Source organism: Pezoporus wallicus, unplaced genomic scaffold, assembly GCF_028554395.1.
Source record: "Pezoporus wallicus isolate ANWC-B61680 ecotype Strahan unplaced genomic scaffold, APGP_CSIRO_Pwel_v1 contig_3812, whole genome shotgun sequence".
Taxonomy (NCBI): domain Eukaryota; kingdom Metazoa; phylum Chordata; class Aves; order Psittaciformes; family Psittacidae; genus Pezoporus; species Pezoporus wallicus.
The window spans coordinates 4,016,822-4,037,548 of record NW_026639618.1 but is presented as its reverse complement, the minus strand read 5'-3'; the positions used below and the strand labels follow the sequence as shown (position 1 = coordinate 4,037,548).

At 36.1% G+C, this 20,727-nt stretch overlaps 1 protein-coding gene across 1 annotated transcript in view; it reads right to left on the bottom strand.

Moving 5' to 3' along the window:
• CSMD3 (CUB and Sushi multiple domains 3) overlaps window positions 1-20,727 on the bottom strand; it is a 599,019-nt gene that overhangs the window by 491,590 nt on the left and 86,702 nt on the right. The window lies entirely within an intron of this gene.

Here is a 20,727-nt window from a genome sequence, read left to right as displayed (position 1 = left end):
GCTTGGGATTAAACTTTTAAGCATATAACAAGTAAACTTTTAACTATATGCTGTACTTACTTACTTTGAAACTCACAAGCCCTTAAGGAAAGACAAACTCCCAGCTGCAGGGTCAAGTTAGAGTAATCTTGTCATAATTGCAAAATTAAAATGATGGAAAGCAGTCTTGATTAGTCATACAAAGTGCTCCTAGATGAACTGTTAACTTGAGATTGTAGTGCGATAAATAAAATGACAGCACTTCCTCATTGCCTGCATATCTTAGATAATTGGTGTTTGACAAAGCAATGATTACACATTTAAATATGTAATTAAAAAAGAAAAAGTAAAGTTTTTTGTTTGGTTGGGTTTTTTTTAGGTACTGTCCTGGGTTCAGCAGTAGCAGTCATTTTTCTCCTTCTTGGTAGATGGCGCAGTGCTGTGTTTTGACTTTCAGCTCGGGAACAGAGCTGATAACAAGGATGTTTTGGTTTGGCCAAGGACTTTGTGAGCCTCATGCTCTGCCAGGGAGGAGGGGAAGCCAGGAGGAAGCAGAGGCAGGACACCTGACCCAAACTGACCAAAGAGTTATTCCATACCACAGCACATCATGCCCAGGATGTAACTGGCAGTAAGCTGGAAAGGCTGGTAGTCTGCAGGGTTGGAGGAGGTATCGGTCAGAGCTTGGTTGGGATGGGGGGGAGAGTTATCGGTCAGCTGGTGCCGAGGTGTTGTATTCTCTTCCCTTGTTATTTCCTTTATCATTATTATTATTGGTGGTAGCAGTAGTGATTTGTGTTATACCTTAGTTACTAAACTGTTCTTATCTCAACCTGTGGGAGTTGCATTCTTTTCGATTCTCCTTTCCCTTCCTCCGGGAGTAGGGGGATGGCAAGAAGGGAGGGGTGTGAGTGAACAAGCTGTCTGGCTAGGTTTAAACCACGACAGGTACACAGAATTCTAGCTTTTCTACACTCTGTTATTAATTTCCAAAGAAAATAGAGTTAATCTACAATATTGCAGTTTGGATTGGATATTGTACAAAGAGATTCACACAAAGATTTTAAATTAATAGCAGTCTTTTCATTTGATCTCAATAAACTTTTGATTAACTCACAGAAATTTTACAATAGGAAGAGTTGCAGGCTAATTTAAAAGGTGTAAAAAATGTCCCTAATTTATATAAAATAATGCAGAAAATTACGATGTGTCAACATATGCATTTATTAGAACTTTGACATCAACTAGATCAGATTTCTCAAAGCCCTCTATAGGCTGACCTTGAATGTTTCCAGAGATGGGGCATCTACAGTCTCTCTGGGCAACCTGGTACAGTGTTTCACCACCCTACTTGTGAAAACTAGTTTTGCTGTGACAGCAAATAAAGCAGTCAGAAATAATCATAGAAATATTGTTGCTAAGATCAATCAGATTAGATATAGGACTCTCAGATCTTCAAAATTTTAAATTCATATGTACAATGTAAATGTTTTTACTCTCAAAAATGTTGTAGTGTACTCATTTTATTTTTAATTTATTTATTTTTAGTACCAGAGCAAAGCTAGTTTAACTTTAGCTTTTCAGTGCTGTGTCCTTTCTTCAGGCCCATAATCTATACACCCATCTATGCATCCATGCCTTTCTGAAATTTGAGAAGAAACAGCAATGTCCAAACAGCGTGTTTCAAGAACACTATAAAGTCAAGCAGCAATAGTAGCTAACCCAAGAGAAGATCAAATATGCTCCAAAAGAATTCTGATGAATTGGAATGCACATGATGGCAATCAAGACACTACTCATTACTGAATTTTGGAGAGAGAAATCCAGTAACTCAGAGCCATGCAGCCGCTTGCTCATACTCTGCCCACTGCCCCCCCCCCCCCCGCTTCTCCCCCCCGTTCCCAGAGGGATGGGGAGAACTGAAAGAATGTAACTCCCGCAAGTTGAGATAAGAACAGTCCAGTAACTAAGGTATAACACAAGTCACTACTGCTGCTACCACAGATAATAATAATGATAAGGGCAATAACAAGAGAATACAGCTGCTCACCACCTGCTGACCGATACCCAGCCCAACCAGAGCAGTGATCTGGCCCTTCCAGGTAACTGCCCCCAGTTTATATAGTGGGCATGGGGTGCTGTGGTATGGAATACCCCTTTGGCTAGTTTGTGTCAGGTGTCCTGTCTCTGCTTCCTCCCAGCTTCCCCTCCTCCCTGGCAGACCATGAGACTCACAAAGTCCTTGGTCAAAGTAAACATTACTGAGCAGCAACTAAAATCATTGGTGGTATCGGCAATGTTCCCAGGCTGAAAGTCAAAACCACAGCACTGCACCAGCTACTAAGAAAAAGAAAAATGACTGCTACTGCTGAACCCAGGACACTTTCACATTGAATTTCTGTCTTTTTAGGTATATGTTCTAATTATTTTTCTGACATTATATTAGAAAGCAAAATAATCTACCACAATTAAAGCTGTAGTAGGTTCCTTTTTAATCCTTTCTACATCAAACTCTTTCATTGACCCAATATATATTTTCCTGTAGTGCTCAAATAGGCGAGCATCATGTTTTTTGGTAGTGTTCTGCTATACTTTTTGAAAAATAACTAATTTAAAGAAAAAACTAATTCTTTCATAAGAATAGAAGGAATTCTAGAAAAAAAATTAAAATGGCAGATTAAAACTGATAAGATTAAGTTCAGTTACCTTGTTGAACTAATCTTTTGTATTAATCCAAGAGTTTAGAAGCATTCAGAAAGGGATTGGCCATGTAGCTAATAAGCAAATTCAGAGTTTAACAGTATTATCAATGAAAGAATCGTTAAGAATTTTAAGAGGCATATGAAAATCTCACGACTCAAGAAATCAATCTATTTCTTGGCAGTGAGCTGAATTGATGCTCTGTAATGTGTGTTATTCACATGTGCATTGGGTGCGGGTGTCATGGCTTTGGTGAGGAGAGTTCAGGGGCGGTCAAGTGTTCGACATAGCTGGTTCCAGCCAGGTCCCCAACAGATACATTGCAGAACACAGCTGAGTGCATCAGCAAAGCTGCTGGCACCTCTGTGAAAGCATATTTAAGGAAGGGCAAAAAGCTGCACAAGCAGTGAAGAGCAAAGAAAAAAAGTTTGAAAAATAGACCAGTGAACTCCCAAGTTCAGAGAAGGAGGAGATGTTCCAGGCAGTGTAGCAGAGATTTCCCTGCAGCCCATGGCGGACCATACTAGGGCATGTACTATGGCAGTGTAGACCATGGAGGACCCCACACGAGCAAATGGTATTCCCTCTCACAGCCCGTGGAGAGGACACACTATGGAGCAGCCCGTGGAGGACCCAGGCTGGGAAAAGTATGAGAAGAAAGGAGCAGCATTCTCCCTTTCTCAGATGGGAGATGATATTCCCATCTCCCCTCTGTTGTTCAGGGAAGGGGAAAGTAAAGGAGATAATAAAAGCGTGAAGTTATGCTGAGGAATAAAAGGGTGAGGAAGAGGGGCAAGGTGTTTAATTTTATGTCTTTACTTTCCCTCACCATCCAAATCTCTTATTGACTGGCAATTAATTATATTAATTTTCTCCACGTTGAGGCTGTTTTGCCTTAACTGTTTTGATAGTGTCCTGGTTTTGACTGGGATAGAGTTAGCTAACTGTCTCAGCCAGAACCAAGATGGACAGTAATTTCCCCACAATTTCCAGTAAGTGATTTCCCCATCTTTATTTTGAGCCTTTTTTTTTTTTTTTTTTAACCTTATTTTTCTTTCTGTCGTGTTGTTGAGGGGGAGTGGTAGAGTGACTGAGTGGACACCTTGCAGGCAGCCAAGGTCAACAAACCACAACCTCTAATGTTTACACACCAGTAGGAACAAACGTTTTTGAAATCTAAGAAGAGTGTTGGAAAGGGAAAACACCATCTTACTTACTACAGTTAAGTTTGAATCTAATTGGTGTTTAACTTTTTGGGTGTGCATTTGCACATGCTTGTGTACATGTTGAGAAGTTATTAAAGGTGCTGAATTGGAACTGAGAGTATTGCAAGCTTGATCTGCATTGTTGTGGTAAAATTCAGCTGAGTTTGGTCTTCTAGTTTTCCTTCCAGGGAAGCAGTTAATTACCCATTGAAACAGGAAGAAAGTAAGGAGTGTAAAGGCTTCTTTAAAAGTATTCCAATTCAAATATGAGTGGGAGTAACACCTACACTTCTTATATGTCTATTCAGTAAGTTTAAAATGAGCAAACAGAATTTGTCATAATAGCCTATAAAACAAAGCAAACAAGATGGAGCAGAAGTGGCTAACTGGGTTCAAGTGTTGTTCTCACTAAAAATGTTAATAAAAATATGTTTTATTCAACAATTCATTAACAAATCAACATGATTTATGAACTCATTTATTTTTGTCAAATGCTAATTTTTCCCTGTCAAAATGCAAAACTGCTCATGCAATCTATTATTTTAAAATAATGATCATAGGTCAAGGCTGAACATTTTTAATTGAACAGCTGCTTTGAACTAAACAATAAATTACTCATCAGGTTCTGGCATGATCATTATATTCCTTACAAAGAGTGTTTCTAAAAACTGGTACCATCCATTATCAATGTGAAACTTTTATTATACAACTCAACTGTTTTCTAGCACCAAAAATGAAACAGACTTTATAAATAATTGTCTTTCCTATAACAGTCAATTCATTTTAATACATAAAAAATAGGAAGAGCTTCAAACAGTAACTAAGAAGAACCAGATGTCTCAGTACCATAGAAATACTATTTAAAAGTCTGTAGGGTGAGGATTTGCATGGTTCATGGGTAGAAAACTGATCAGAGCAAAACATAGCTAACCAGTTACTTTTAGAGCACTCAAAAACATTGTAGGTCCATTAATAAGAATTAAAAAATTATGAAGCATGCAGTACATATTTTTAGCCTTTATCAGCCTGAATATTATGACAATGTAGTCAATTCTACTCATCTTTTAAAAGTTGGGTAAAGATGTACAGTACATTTTAGCAGCTCTTGGACCTTTCTAAACATGAAAGAAAGGAGCCTGCTCCTTCCAATTTTCCCACAGCTCTGGTACTGACAGTGGTTCTGATGATTTGCACTCTTCTCTATGAATTAATTCATTTAAATATCCTGATGAACTAATCCATTAAAAATGAACCCAAGTCAATTCAGTTAGCAAAGGGAAGCATATGCACAAGGGAATATTGCCTGGTGTCCCCAGGATATCAGTGCCAGAGCCAGACAGCAGTGAAGGGAAGGATCACACAGCCAAAGTCAGAGGAATATGTGAGCTGGATTTGCTTCTGTAAGTGACAACAAGCTTTTAGATAAGCTTAACTATCTTTTGTAACTTGCCTTAATATGTGAAAATAGCACAATATGGAAAGGAGAAATGCCATGTTTGGCTTATCACTGTTGTGAGTGCCAGGAACTTCGGGATGAGCTTCAACTTACACCAAATACTCTGCGGAGTTTTGGAAGTCATCCATGAGCAAAATGCTTGTGACATTATCACAATACATGTTATTTCTATTCTGGTACACAGATAAAGTTGTAGTAACAGGGCATGTGAAGGAGGAAAAGCTATCTGCATATATCTCAGATTTTAATATGAAAACCTCGCTGTCTTAGAATATAAAGTCATTATTGAGAAACATCAACAAATAGAATAAATCAATCCTGAATTAAGACTCAGTACACTGCAGGGAAGAAAGAAGTATGTATAAAGTTTTTATTTTTGACCACTGCAGTGAGAAATTAAGGTCTCAGTTTGCCATATCTGTCCTGAATTGCCCTTGGCAGGGTGGGTAGAGGAACACCAAAACTTACACTTGCATGGGAGGAGAAGGGTTTCAAAGCACAGGAAGAAATGAAAAAATGAAAAAACAGGGCAAGAGAGACAACCAAATAAAACACCAAGTAGAAGAGGAAAAAGCCAGGATAATGGAAAAGAATTTTCATTTCCAGGTCAAAAATTCTGAGACAGATCTGGTAAAAAAGTTGTGACACTATTTGACACTATCAAGCCATAAATGTGACTCTGTAATGATCTTTACAGAACCCAAAAAGTAAAGGGTTGTAAAATAATGTATTTTTTACATAAGCACAATGTATATACTGTATCAGAACTAAAATACCGTAGCAAAATTTCCAGCAGTAAAGTGAAAAGCATTTGTAAGAAAGCTGCATCTGAGTTTAAAATAGAAGGTAAGGCCCCTCTTCCAAGAGAGAAAAATCTAAATCAAAAATTTGGACTTGGAAAACATAGATTTTCCTTTTTCATTTTTCTCTTTCTGTTACATATAATCAGTGTATGTGGAGTAATTTTTGCTCTTTCCATTCCCACAAAACAAAAAGGAGAAGACTTCCTGGAAAGAAAAAAACTCCTCACAGTATAATTAAGTTTCAGATTTGTTAAAAAATCCTCTGGGCAGTGGACTTAATACAAAACCCATTGTAACCAAACTGCATCTTCCCACCAATTTCCGTGGGCTTTGAGTCAGACCTTTAGTTCTTCTACAAACCCGCTTTGAGCATTCCTCTTAAAATAAACGCGATCTATATTTGCTCAGTAATAGTAAATAAGGCTTTTACTGGTTTTTAGACAGAGAACACAAAATGGACCACTGAAAATCAGCACATGTTTGAAACAGACTAGTTAGCATGTAAAAATACAGAGCACTTCAGTTTTAGGGGCGCTTTTTTTTTTTTTTCCTAATAGTTATAATAAACATAGGCAAGTATTACAAAAGTCATTAGTGTAAGGATAAAATGGAGCTTATCCATTGACAACAGTAAATGCACAACTAGAATATTTTTCTATATGCTTTGACAATATAGTTTACTGCATGTCATTCTGCTAGGTATGAAAGCACACAATGTTGTACTATTAAAAAAACCAGATTTTTTTCTAATATTTTTAAATATTTAGGAATAACTAGAATTATTATTGCAGTGGGAACCAAATAAATACTTTTCCAGTTTTAAGAACACACTGGTGTGTTCTTGCGCTGCTCCAGTGGTAGATACAGTGATTTCAAAATACACTACTTTTCCTTATGAAGTAACACTTTTACTAAACGTTACTAAGAAAGTCCACTATGACAAGGATTTTTTTTGATTACATACAGAATATCCATGGTTTTGGCATGTTTTTTTCACACTTTGAGTACCACAATTATTTCAAGAAATAAATTTTCGAAGATTTTCTTACTTTGGCAGAAAAAGGTAAGAAAATGCAGCCAGTGTTTGTCTTTTTATTTAGGATTGGATAATAGCTATGCACATCTATAGTTACATGTCTGCCAGTTCTGCATCTAGTATGTACATGTTAATAAATGGGTGTAGGTTTAAGTAAAAATAAGTGTCTTATACATTATTATAAGTCCACCTAGCCAGTCTTTTTTGTAATCATCAAATAATAGGTTAGGCTGTGTTATCTTAATTCCATATATGAGTAATTTTGCCTGGCATTAGCAAAAAAAAAAAACAATTTTCATCAAACATAATCAAGGTAGTGGAGTAAAAAAGACTTTCAAGGGAAATAATCATTGCTGCAAACAGAATATTTCCCTAAAAAGAGGATAAGTGAGAGACCCAAATTTCATATCAACATAAGCAGTTACAGTTGTTACTTTTTACTATTCTAACTGATAAAGACGATCAAACAAAAAAGTCTATGCAGAAACTTTCAGTCATTTTCATTGTCCCTGCATTATTTGGATATATGTTTTATAAAAATGCTACTTTTTGAAACCACTGAGACATAATGCAAAGTGTGAAATCAATGCAAAATTATTCTCAGGACACTGATCCATTTAATAGATAACAGTGAATAGGCTTTCTTAGAACATTAAAAGTTCATCCTGGTCTGTATCTTTTTTTTCAAATTTTACCTTTGAATTCATTACAAGTTATAACTGACCAATCTGAAAAAGACACCTTGTTTAAGCAAGAAAATTTTTATTAAAAAGATAACAACACTGGAAGGGACTTTTTACAAGGGCATGCTAGGATAGGACAAGGGGGAATGGCTTTAAACTGATGAACGGGAGATTTAGATTAAACATTAGGAAAAAGTTCTTCACTATGAGGGTGGAGAGATGCTGGCACAGGGTGCCCAGAGAAGCTGTGGCTGCCCCAACACTGGCAGTGTTCAAGGCAACCTGGTCTAATGGACAGGCAGGGGGGTTGGAACTAGATGGTCTTTAAGATCCCTTCCAACCCTAACTGTTCTATGATTGTATGAAAAAGCACAATAAATTGTTTATGTGCTAGGGGTTATAACTTTGAAAAAAAAAAAAAGGAAAAAAATCAACAACCCCACAAAACCAAAAACCAACACAAACAAACAAGCAAAACCAAAACAGTAATGTCTCAGTTTTGGAAATGTCTTCTTCATAGCTTATTTTCAGTTAAAAAATTTCTTACAGCTGCACCACATCAATCAGTGTTAAGAACTGAACTGTGTTAGCATAAAAATGAAACCTGGTACTACAGCATATTGGTCATTAACCTAGTGTGGCTCTAAACAAGAAAACAATGTCCAATAATATTCTGAGAAAAAAAAAAATTTAATTTCTCTAGACAACCATCAAGAAAACCTTAGTCACAGAAAAATTAAATCTACTTCACTGAAATAGAGATAAATAAGCTTTTAAATCCTCCACATAAAACTGAACAATCATGTAACTCCAAAGTTCAACGTATGCAAAGCTGAAGGCCCATCAGAATCTTGTTTATTACAGGTGCTATTATGCTACAAATAGAATCCTGTCTGGATTTTTTTTTAGTTGAGGGCTTTTTGTAATTTTTAGTTAAGGCCACTGTGAGATCTTAAGTGATATTCAAAAGTGGAAATTTGACAGATAGGAACTACAAATAAGAAATGTAGTAAAAAGAAAAATTATGAAAGGGTAATTAATTAAAGTGGGTTTGTAAGGTAGGACAGAGATGAATAAAACAATTTTACTGAGGAATGTGGAAAGGAATTTAATAATAAATTATAGACTATTGTTTGATAGTGAAAGCAATATTGTGGAAACAGGAAGGTACAAATCCATTCATACTGTATTTTTCATGGGTAAGCCTAGTCAGATCTATTCTTTTCTATTTTAACTTCAAAAAGAGAGCTATCTCCATTTTGTTCTTTGCCCTATTTGTCGCCATAATCACAGAAATTACAATACACACCCTGAGAATAAGGCATATGTATATTATTTATATGTGGAAAAATAGTACCTTTCTATAATACCTTTTTATAGTATTTTGTCTGGAAAAAAAAAACTTTAACTTACGTACATAGTGAATAATATTATTTTTCATACCTCTGAGTTCTCTATTTTGGCCAATCAGAAAGTTTACTTGATTTTCTTTTTTTTTTTTTTTTTTTACTTGACATGGAGAACTTCTGATAATCTCTTGAAGTCACAGAGGAAATAAAAATAATTAATAGAAACTATTACAGCCATGATTCATTTTCGTATGGTCTGCTATACAAGCTTACAGTGACACTAGGACTAGGCAAAGAATATTTTTGCAATTATTAATAAAGGGCTATGAAAGGTAATTACCTTGATTAGCATGTCACTGTGACTTTTTCTTTCAGTTTATAGAGCTGGATTACCAAATACCATACTGCACACTTCCTATGAAAGCAGTAATCTAAGAAATTACTTAGTTTCAAATTTAAAAAAAAACTATACTTGATTCCATATTTTGCCATTGGAGAAAACTTGTTTCAGTGGTTATGATTAAAAATTGTGTCCTTTAATATTTACTGTTACATTTCAAAAATACAAACTTTTTTGCAATTTGCAAACAACTACTTTCTAAATGACAACTGAAATACTACAGTATATGAACATCTACAGTACAGAAATAGAAATACCGCTGTTTTCACTTAGGATTTTGCCACTTTTGTGTATGTAGAGTTCCATGTGGGAGTTTGCATGGGTCTGATACACCCTTTATAGCATCTGTCTCTTTTCATTCCTGTCATATCTTACTTGTTGCTTACTAAAGTTTCTTGGATTTTTGTAGAAATCGGTGTAATAAAAGACATTCATCAAAGACGCTATCTATCTATGTATCCAATCTCTTCACATCATTCCTTATTTTTATACTTGGTGTTTATTAACTGGATCATCACATTGGGCCCTTTTCATTTCACTTTTTCCAACAATCAGTACTCCACCAAAAAATACAGTCTCCTTGATACATAGATGCTTGTTACTTAAATGAGGAGTTCTCATCAACTTTAATCACCTTGTAAAAGATTATCAGAGAAAGTTCTTCTGCAGGCTTCAGCAACAGATGTCTGTACTGGTTTTCTGCAGGCCACAGATAAGAACGAACAGCATTTGTCCAAGAAAAGGTTCTTGCTTTTATTGTATTAGAAAAAAACCTGAGGGAGATGAGGATTCTCTGCCTGTAAGTCTCAGTTGAAACATGGTCTACTTGTATAAACTTATATAGGTTTAGTATGGCAGATATACAGAAAGGGATTTTAAACTGTGACCAAGAAAAACAAATTTATTTTATCTTAGAGAAACTTCTATTATTGTTTAAAACTGGATAAAATATACATTTCTCTCTAGACTCAATTAATTTCACATTATAAAGGAGCAATATTTAACTACCAAAATTATTTCATACTTTGTATAGATGTTTAAGACAAATACCAGAGAAAGAGAGAAAAAGTTATAGAATCACAGAATAGTTCAGGTTGGAAGGAACATTCAAATGTCATCTAGTCCAACCCCCCCTTACAATTAGCAGGGACATCTTCAACTAGACCAGTAATAGTGTATGGTTGTTCTAGATACATACTGATTCAATTATCAAGTTTATGAGGCATGTTTATCAATATTGTCAACTACAATAACACAAGGTGATTTTAACAATCAGTTTAAGAGTTACTTTTTTGTCGTGTAAGCAAGTCTCTGCAGTAGGCAGACACCCCTGCAATAGTCTTTCCCATAGACTGTAACTTTCTGGGACAAGATAATTACAAGATAATTACTGTGATCTATCATTCTTCCCCTTTTCATAGTTGAAACATAGGTGGAAGACTAATGGCCTCAGTCTGTGTTGACATGCTGTGGTATAGTGCCATATATGTAAGTCGTATATAAATGGTATCCACAATGAAAAACAACATTGCTTCTTAGACTGTTTCAAATCCCATCAAGCAATTTAGCAACACAAATAAAAATTTAATAACTAATATTTAGCAGAGCTGGTTCTCAGAGATGACCATGCTCATCTCCCTATATAGATGGTATATGAACTCTTCATCTGCAGGTACCAGCTTTGCCAAGAAAATGATTCTCACAGGCTGTAAAAGATGTTTTTCTTACATTACATGAGAAGTCAAGTAAACAAGCTAGTGCAATATCCATTGGATATTTCAAAGTAGCCAAATTGGCCATCCCAGTTGCTTCAGAGAAAGATATCCCATGGAAGGTCGAAATAGGAAAGTCTGTTTCTATTGTTAGTTAGAAAAAGTTACCTCCACCTTCAAATAATTAAAATATTTATTATTTTGTTGGTTTGGTTTTGTTTTTAAACCCTTGTCATTTGGACTTCCTTGCTAGCTAAATGAATATCTAACCCTTTTTTCCTAACCTGCAAAATTCTTGGCTTCTTTGCAATAATGTGAATATAAGTTCAAGAGGCCAGTTGCACCTTGTCTGGATAAGCACATTCTTTTATCAGTTTTTATTTTCTACCTTTCACTCTCAGTGGGTATCTAGAAATTCAACATCATATCAAAATATTCCCAAGAGTATAGCACAACTGATGTCAACTACTGTTCTTTCAGCTTTGTCTATATAATCACAATGCAAAGAAGTTTATTACTTCAAGTATTTTATTTTTTTTCATAAAGCAAACTTTACAGACTGGAAAAAAATCTCCATTTAAATATCTTGCTTACTCAGAACCCATATTTTAGAGAAGAATAGCTCTTTACAATTACATTCTGCTACTTCTTTTTTTTCAATTATCTTTGTTTATTCTATGCACAAGCTTTGCTGTATTTGTTGCTGTGTCCCTGCCCTGTTCAGTCCATTTTCAGCATTTTACACATCTTCTGTTTACACCATTGCCATATTTATTTTTCTGTTTATGCAGTGAAAATGTTCTTGTTTAGGGTCATTCTGTTGTTATCTGTCTCACCATTTTCCATTGATTGCTAGTTCACTGTGCCTCTTTTCTTACTTTAAATATCATTGTTGTCTCCTAGTCTGCTTTGTTCTTTGTTCTTTGTTCTTTTTTTTCTTTTTTCCTTATCTATTCATTAGTTTCTGACTACCACTTATACATTTATATTTTCTCTTTATAAGAAATAAATCCCATTTTGTTTATTTCACTGGTCTCTAAATTCTCAAGTGAAATTCCCTTTCTTCTTTTTCCATGTAAATAGTGGATAAAACTAGAGAACTGTGGATCAGCTTTCTTTCAGAAAGAAAAATCAATGACTCAGTAATCAGAGAGGTTCCAAGGTGTTTCCAAAGTGCTGAATCTGTAATTTGATTTTAATCAGCTCACAGTTTCTGCTCTGGTTGCCAATTTCAGCAGAAAATGAACAGTGACAAGAGACGAAAAGTGCATGTACTTAAGGTGTAATAAGCAGACTGAACAGAAAAAAAATCAAAGAGCTATGGTTGCCTCTAATGATAATGGAAGCTTTCTGAGGTTCAGTAAATGGTCCATTGTCTCCCTATCCACAACTCTTGGTCTACATCAATATCCAAAAAAATTTAAGCAAGAGAGTGAAAAAGGAAGCTTTGTACTTTTTGTGTTGTCAAAGTTAGTTGGGAATGAAGATCTTAATGACTGCAAATACTCCACTCTGACATGACTTAAGGACTTGATAGCCAAAAACTCAAAGAGATTTTTGGCTTTGTCATGCTTAATCTAGAACCTCACAGAGTTGTGTGGCGTTAGCTGACATGTAACAAGCTGGAAGTTGCATTGATGTTGATAGAATAGCCTAATTGTGGCCTGTTTGACCCAGACCTCTATATATTAAAAGGAGAAACACATATTCAGCATAGTTAGACTAATAAATGGAAAAATGAGCAGAGCTAATACATGAGGGCACTGGAAGTTTCTGCTATTGCCAACATTCATTCTCTTGCTAGCCTACCTTTGTCATCAAATTTCTATAAGTTAATATTGACAATTTAGCACAAGCAAGATATAAATTATAATTCTTCCAATTTAAGAATATGAAGTTTTATAGACAATATCTAGTCTAACAGAAATATATTTTTACCCTTTTAAAACTGGGAATTGTTAGTATTTTACTTAGTGCTATTTATTTCTAAGAATGTAAAATTATTAAAATACCCTTAATTTTATTGTGGGGAGATTTCTTTGTTGTTTGCTTTGTTTTGTTTTAATTTACCCTATGACCTTAATGTTTTTCAATAAAATTTTAGATGTAGAAAAAAGGGTGGATGGTGCTAGCATTTCAATGCTGTAAAATCAAAGTAATATAAATTATTCAGAGAAAGTATACCTTAAATCTGTTTTGAGCTAAACCATAATGTTTGGTTATATTGTCAGTAATACCTGGCACATTTATAATGGAGAGACAGGTATCTGACAATGTTATTAGGCCAGGAGAAGGCACTAATAGGATAACAGCAGGGTGCTCAAGTCATCCATCTGGGTGTTCCCTTACCAGCCAAGTAAAGCAGTCATCCTGCTCCTACTGTGGTTCTGTAGACCACTGAAGCAGGTCCAATTGCTATGGCACCGTCAGAGCAGCCAGTTTGGCTTCTTGTTCTGGCATGTCCAACAGTTTTGCGTACCCTTTTCAGTAAGGGTAACCTCAGCCAAGAGCCAAGTAAACAGCCTGCAACCCTAATAATATTTAATATTAACCAATATTAAGGATTCATTGTAATTTTACATTAAAAAATGGGAGTAGAAATCTTTTTTTTTCTCTGCTTTTTATTAGTTGCACCAAAGAAATTAATTTTAATTTTATAGTCAGTACCACCCATTCAAAGAAAAGCAATATCTGTTGTTCCATATGCTAAGAAATAATAAAAAACAAAGTATTTTAGTTTTATTTAGGTTTAGTTTTGAATTTATTCCTCTGTAATGCAATAATCAGTTCTATTTTCAGTACTCTGCAATATCATTATCAAAGTGGTCTGTTTGTTTAGCACCAAATTCAAACCTTTGGAAATACTAGGGTGAAGAGAGCATACCTAATTACATTTACCCTAGGAGCATCCTAAAATCTGCTTAATCTTCTGGGGGTTGCTTCTCTTTTCAACTGGTTGGGAATGGTTAATAGATGTTTACAGTGTAGTCCTACTCAGAGAGTCAAATCTTGTAGGAGAAAGTAGATCATTGATAGAGAAAAAGCAGTGGATGTCTCCAGTAATTTCAGTAAATTTCTCCTATGCAGCTAAGAAGCACTGTGCATTTGGTTCTTGTTTGTCTCAGCAGGGAATGTAGATGAAAGGATGATTCACCCTACTTACAAACAAGAGATTATAAAAGATGAGTGTTAGCTCATAGTCTTAGCACCTTTCAAACACAGAAGGTTAAAGCTTCTTTCCATTCAAATTTCCTAAGGGAAAATTAACAGTTAGTAGGTAAAGTTTTTAATTCATCCAATTAAATCTCTGGGTACAGTGACTGTGTCAACACTTAAAACTATGTCTGCAGATACATACTGGTCATTCAGGCTCTCAAACACAAGCAAAATAGATATTTATTAAGTGTTCAAAAATTCCAGTTTCTGCCAGTTTGTGAGAGATCTACTACTCATGATTTTTAGATAAACATAGTCATACTTCTTTTCACTTATGCAAATAAAATGAATAGCTGCCACAAAATGATTATATCCTTTTGCTAACAATGGAGCTTTCCAAACTCTCATAGTATGTCTGTCCTTTTGAAGACCACACATAGTGAAATCTCTTTTTTCCAGAACATTCTGGTAGACTTGTCATTTTCTAAATAATTTTCACTTTAGAAAAATATATAAGTTTGGCTACTACAAAATGACATTCTGAACATAAATGTATGAAAGATTCTTTTAGTCAACACAACGGCACAAAAATATACTAATTTGAATTATTCAGTTTATCCCAGTATAATTGAAGCAGCTATGCAGGTTTTTTTCTCTGTTTAAAATAGATATTAATTTGTTCTATTGATTTCAATGCAATGTTAATTTTGTGATGAATATTTAAATTTCAAATCAATTAACTGGTTAGGTACTGGCAATTTTGGAAAATGCATTCCCTTGGAACTGTGAACATAGCTTGGATATATAATCACAAGTTATTCAGTCATTTAAAGATATTCCTAATATCATACTGCAAGTTGGGGTAATTAATTAGAGGCAAAAGTTTTAATTTTAGGAAACTATTAAGTATGACATCTTTTAAAAATAATGTTCAAGCCTAAGCACCTTGCTCCTTAAAAAAAAAAAAAAAAAAAAGATATACTCTTTGGTATTTGCTGATAATATATCATGCGTTATTGTGCGAGACTGAACTGAAATCAGACTCCAGCATCCAGTGTCTCAAAGATTGGTGTAAGAAACTCAAATGGGACTCCACTGTCCATTGCCTGAGAGATGGGTGGAAGGGGCTAAGACTCTGCTCATTACCTCAAGGACTGGTGTGAGGAATTGCTGCTCATTATCTCAAGGAATGCTACAGGAAGAGCTGGCTTCGAGGCCAGTGAAAATGGCTGCATGTGATCCATCAGGAATGTTCAGTACATGACATTAAGAACAGAGGTACTTCCCCTAATGCATTGTAAAAGGGGAAAAAGGTAATCACCATTGTGGACACTCACCACTGATGATGACTAAAGACCCTGGGGGACACACACCAATGAAGACAATAACTATAGACCCTCAGGACACTGCTGGATCCATGCTTGTGACTGTCTATCTGCACTCTGAATGCTTGCTTACTTTCTGTCTTTTTTCCCATCTGTCTTATTGCTATTTTTTTTTAATAATAATTTCTTTTTTTATAATAATTGCCCTTATAAAAGGCAATAAACAAACATTGATTGTGGTACTTGACCTTGCTTGCATCATAATTTCACTCTGGGGATCACAAATGACATATTTCCAACACTGGGTTTTTCTCCAGTCAGACTCTGACGGTTATGCTCAGAAATTTCTTTTTTAAAAAAGAAGAAAACAGTATTACACAAGTTGTAAAGTAAAATACTTGTAAGGAAATGTCAGAACTGATGTAGCCATTCTCTCATCCACCTAGATATGCACTATAACACAGACACTAATAGCACAGTTTTTATGGTTTCCATGTGACGGAGTGACATGAAGTACCCAATGAACAATTGATATAGTTAGTCCCATACTTAGTTTTGTACAATATCTAAAGCTTGTTTTAAAGGTAGGTATTAAATTATTAAATACTTATAAAATTATTAAATGCTTATATAAAATACTTGCTTTAAAGGCAAGTATTAAACAATTTTCTCCCAGAGTTTTTAAAAAATTTCAGGATCCTGAGGAAACCAGTAGTCTTTTCTGGCCCTGACCAGCCTCAGCTGGGAGTCGCACCACTGTCCATGGCTCTTGGGACTTCATTTCAGCCCACAATCAGCCATCCAGTCCCTGCTACAGCTCTGTCCTTGCCTCTCAGTCCTACTCTGTGGGGAGCTTATCTGGCCCCATTTCTCTTTGTTTCAGCTAGACTCCCTGGAGGGACTCTGGACTTGGTTCATCACTTGCAGTGTAGGGTGCTGACCCTGTTATCAGGCGCCGGCTCTGCTCCCTGTGTTCAGCACCTGCAGGATTGTGCCCCTCCTGGAGCAGCCCTGCTCCTGCCACTCCCTAATATATGGCAGTAAATATGACTGTGAATTATTTACAAGGTATGCTAAAAATACTTTCATAACATGCAAGAGGTATCACCATGTGACTCCAATTGGCTTTTGCAAAGCAGTTGGTTTATGTGGTTTTATCAATTCAAATCATGCCTTACATTAACTTCAGTTAAAAGTGGGATTTCTTATCACTAGTGGAAACAAAGTTCCTTATTTTCAGGCTGGGCACCCTGAAAATTGAAAAAATATTATTGATATGCATCTTCAAAAAGTGTGTCTGAAACAATTGATCTAATAACACACAGAAATTATGTGAAAGGCATACATTTTTTAAAAATGGAGTTCTATCTGGAAATGCAACACTTTCACTCAGAATAGCAGTCAGAAGTATTACCTACCTTCCCAAATAAGGTGCACACAAAGTTGCAAAATAAAAGTAATCCTTTAAAACTGAACCCTGATTTTTTTTTTTAAAGGAAATTAGGTGTATAAATGTGAAAGAAAGGGTACAAAAATTTCACAAAGATGCACAGGGAAGGCAACAAGAAAGCCCTGAAATTAGAAAGCATTTATGACTTGACCCATAAACACTCCCAAGTATGACATTTTGCTGAAAGCTTGGTTTAAATACAGGAAGTAACACTATCTTTTCTCAATTTTTTTGTAGGTGTTTACAACTGTGATTTATGGAAAGATATTATTATTTTGCATTTAGTTCACAGCTTTATTCTATATTTTCTCTATTTATAGTTTGAGGAAAAGGTCTATGCTAAATGAAGCGTATATAGTAACACAAACATGTAATATTGACTGTACACTTCCTGTAATGGCCACACCTGACATGCTTTTCTTCCATTTGTTATTGCTAAGATGCCATTTAAGTGCCATCAAAACCCGTTAAGGCTGTTAAGCATTCACTGAAAGCAGCCAATGACTGCAAATTTCAACAAGATGCAGTTCTGAGGAGATCAATGAAACAAAGAACAAAACTGGATCAAGCATCAGAGGTTATGAGCTTCAGAAACAGCCGAAATGCAAAATCTTTTTCAGTGATATAGAAACTCTTTCAATCAAAATACTGAAGTGGGAAAAGAAATAGAGGACTTGCCTGAGAATTTTTCTTTAGCTGTCATTTTATATATTTTACAAATATAAAAATTATATTCTGGATAAAGAACTAGCTAGATGGCTGCACACAGAGAGTTGTGGTCAATGGCTCAATGTCCAGCTGGAGACCAGTAACGAGTGGCGTCCCTCAGGGATCAGTGTTGGGAGCGGTCTTGTTTAACATCTTTGTTGGTGACATGGGCAGTGGGATTGAGTGCGCCCTCAGCAAGTTTGCCGATGACACCAAGCTGTGTGGTTCAGTTGATACGCTGGAGGGAAGGAATGCCATCCAGAGGGACCTTGACATGCTTGTGAGGTGGGCTGACGCCAACCTCATGAAGTTTAACCATGCCAAGTGCAAGGTCCTACACCTGGGTCGGAGCAATCCCAGGCACAGCTACAGGTTGGGCAGAGAAGAGATTCAGAGCAGCCCTGTGGAGAAATTCTTGGAGGTGCTGGTGATGAAAAATGAGCATGAGCTGTCAGTGTGTGCTTGCAGCCCAGAAAGCCAACCGTATCCTGGGCTGCATCAAAAGCAGCGTGACCAGCAGGTCGAAGGAGATGATCCTGCCCCTCTACTCTGCTCTTGTGAGACCTCACCTGAAGTATTGTGTGCAGTTCTGGTGTCCTCAACATAAAAAGGACATGGAACTGTTGGAATAAGTCCAGAGAATGGCCACAAGGATGATCAGGGGACTGGAGCACCTCCCATATGAAGACAGGCTGAGGAAGTTGGGTCTGTTCAGCCTGGAGAAGAGAAGGCTGTGTGAAGACCTCCTAGCAGCCTTCCAGTATCTGAAAGGGGCCTATAGGGATGCTGGGGAGGGACTCTTCATTAGAGACTGTAGTGATAGGACAAGGGGTAACAGGTTAAAACTTAAACAGGGGAAGTTTAGATTGGATATAAGAAGGAAATTCTTTCCTGTTAGGGTGGTGAGGCACTGGAATAAGTTGCCCAGGGAGGTTGTGAATGCTCCATCCCTTGCAGTGTTCAAGACCAGGTTGGACGAGGCCTTGGGTGATATAATTTAGCGTAAGGTGTCCCTGCCCATGGCAGGGGGGCTTGGAACTAGATGATCTTAAGGTCCTTTCCAATCCTAACTATTCTATGATTCTCTCTATATACACATATATATCTATTATATACAAGTAATGTATATATTATATACAGATATGGTCCCCTGAAAACATTTTTTTCCTGTTGCAAAATTAAGGGGAGTGTGACTAGTGTAATCCAATTACACTTTCATTAATATCAATAAGTAAAATGATAAAATCCAATCCCATTCTAGAAAGTTTCCACAATCACCTGTACCTCTGTAAAACTTTAGTTGTTTACTTAAAAATCTTTTGCAAAAAACTTTAGAAAATACGATCTTACTACTTGCTGCAGCAATCTGAGAAAATAAGCGTCACCACGATTTAGTAAAGCTTGCATAATTTCACTATCACACTTCCTTAATTTGAAACCCTGTTCTCCACTCACACAAGTATGTACTATTTTTCTACCGCACCCACACACTGGCAAGATCTTGTAAGTCTTGCAAAAGTAGTCTATTTCAAGACCTATGAAGTCTTAATCATCTTTTCCTTTTTAAGTGCTGAGTTTCTTTATTCTTTTCTACAGAAATCTTTATCCTATTCTTCACCAGCATATAGCGGCATCCTAAATACACAATACTCAAAGCTTTTGAGCATGCTAGGCCTCCTTGACATAATTCTAAAGGTAATGACATTAAAAATATATACATATATAAATATATATACACCAAAGCTCCAGCTTTGAAGGCTTACTTTGATATAAAAAGAATCCTGCACACATAGATCTATATATGTACATAGATATCTACATGTCTAATACACACAGATATGAGCATACACTTGCACAAAAATATACATAATCCTCTGTAGTTTGAACATGACATACAAAGAAAAAAATTTTGTCTTTGTAAGATGTTATTTTCCTCTTCCTTCTTTCTTCCTAGCTTCCTCCACCTGTTTTTTATTTATGCTCATTAAAACTGTAACTCAGTAAGAAATGTAAGTTCCTAATAATAATAAAAGTTTTATTCTTTTGTACTTGCACAGAAGCTATACTCTAAAATTACAATTTAGAGTGAATTAACCAATAGGAGTCTTGATTGACAGTGAGGGCCTTTTTGGGCTCCTACATGTGATCAGACCCCATGTAAGTTTTATCATTATCAGTGAATCAATTGTATATGGAAACACATCCCTTTATTAGAGCAGCACTATGCAAAATAAAATGAAACCAGATGTTCCATGATTAGGAATATATGTTACATTTTTCATCACAGTATCATAGAACCAAAAAAACACAGAATGATTTGGCTTAGAAGGGACCTTTAATGACCATCTAGTGCTATCCCCCTGCCACAGGCAGGGACACCTTCCACTAGGCCAGGTTGCTCCAAGCCCCATCCAACCTGGCCTTGAATACTGACAGGGATAGGGCAGCCACATCTTCTCTGGGCAACCTGTGCCAGTGTTCCTACACTAACCTCATGATGAAATATTTTTTCCTAATGTCTAATCTAAATCTCCCCTCTTTCAGTTTAAAGCCATTTTCCCTTGTCTTAACCTTATATGCACCTGTAAAAAGTCCCTCACCGTCTTTCTTATAAGCCCCCTTTAGGTATTAGAAGGCCGCTATAAGGTCTGCCTGGAGCCTTCTCCTCTCCAGGCTGAACAATCCCAACTTTGTCACCCTTTCCTCACAGAAGAAGTGTTCCATCCCTCTGATCATTTTTGTGGCCCTCCTCTTGACCTGCTTCT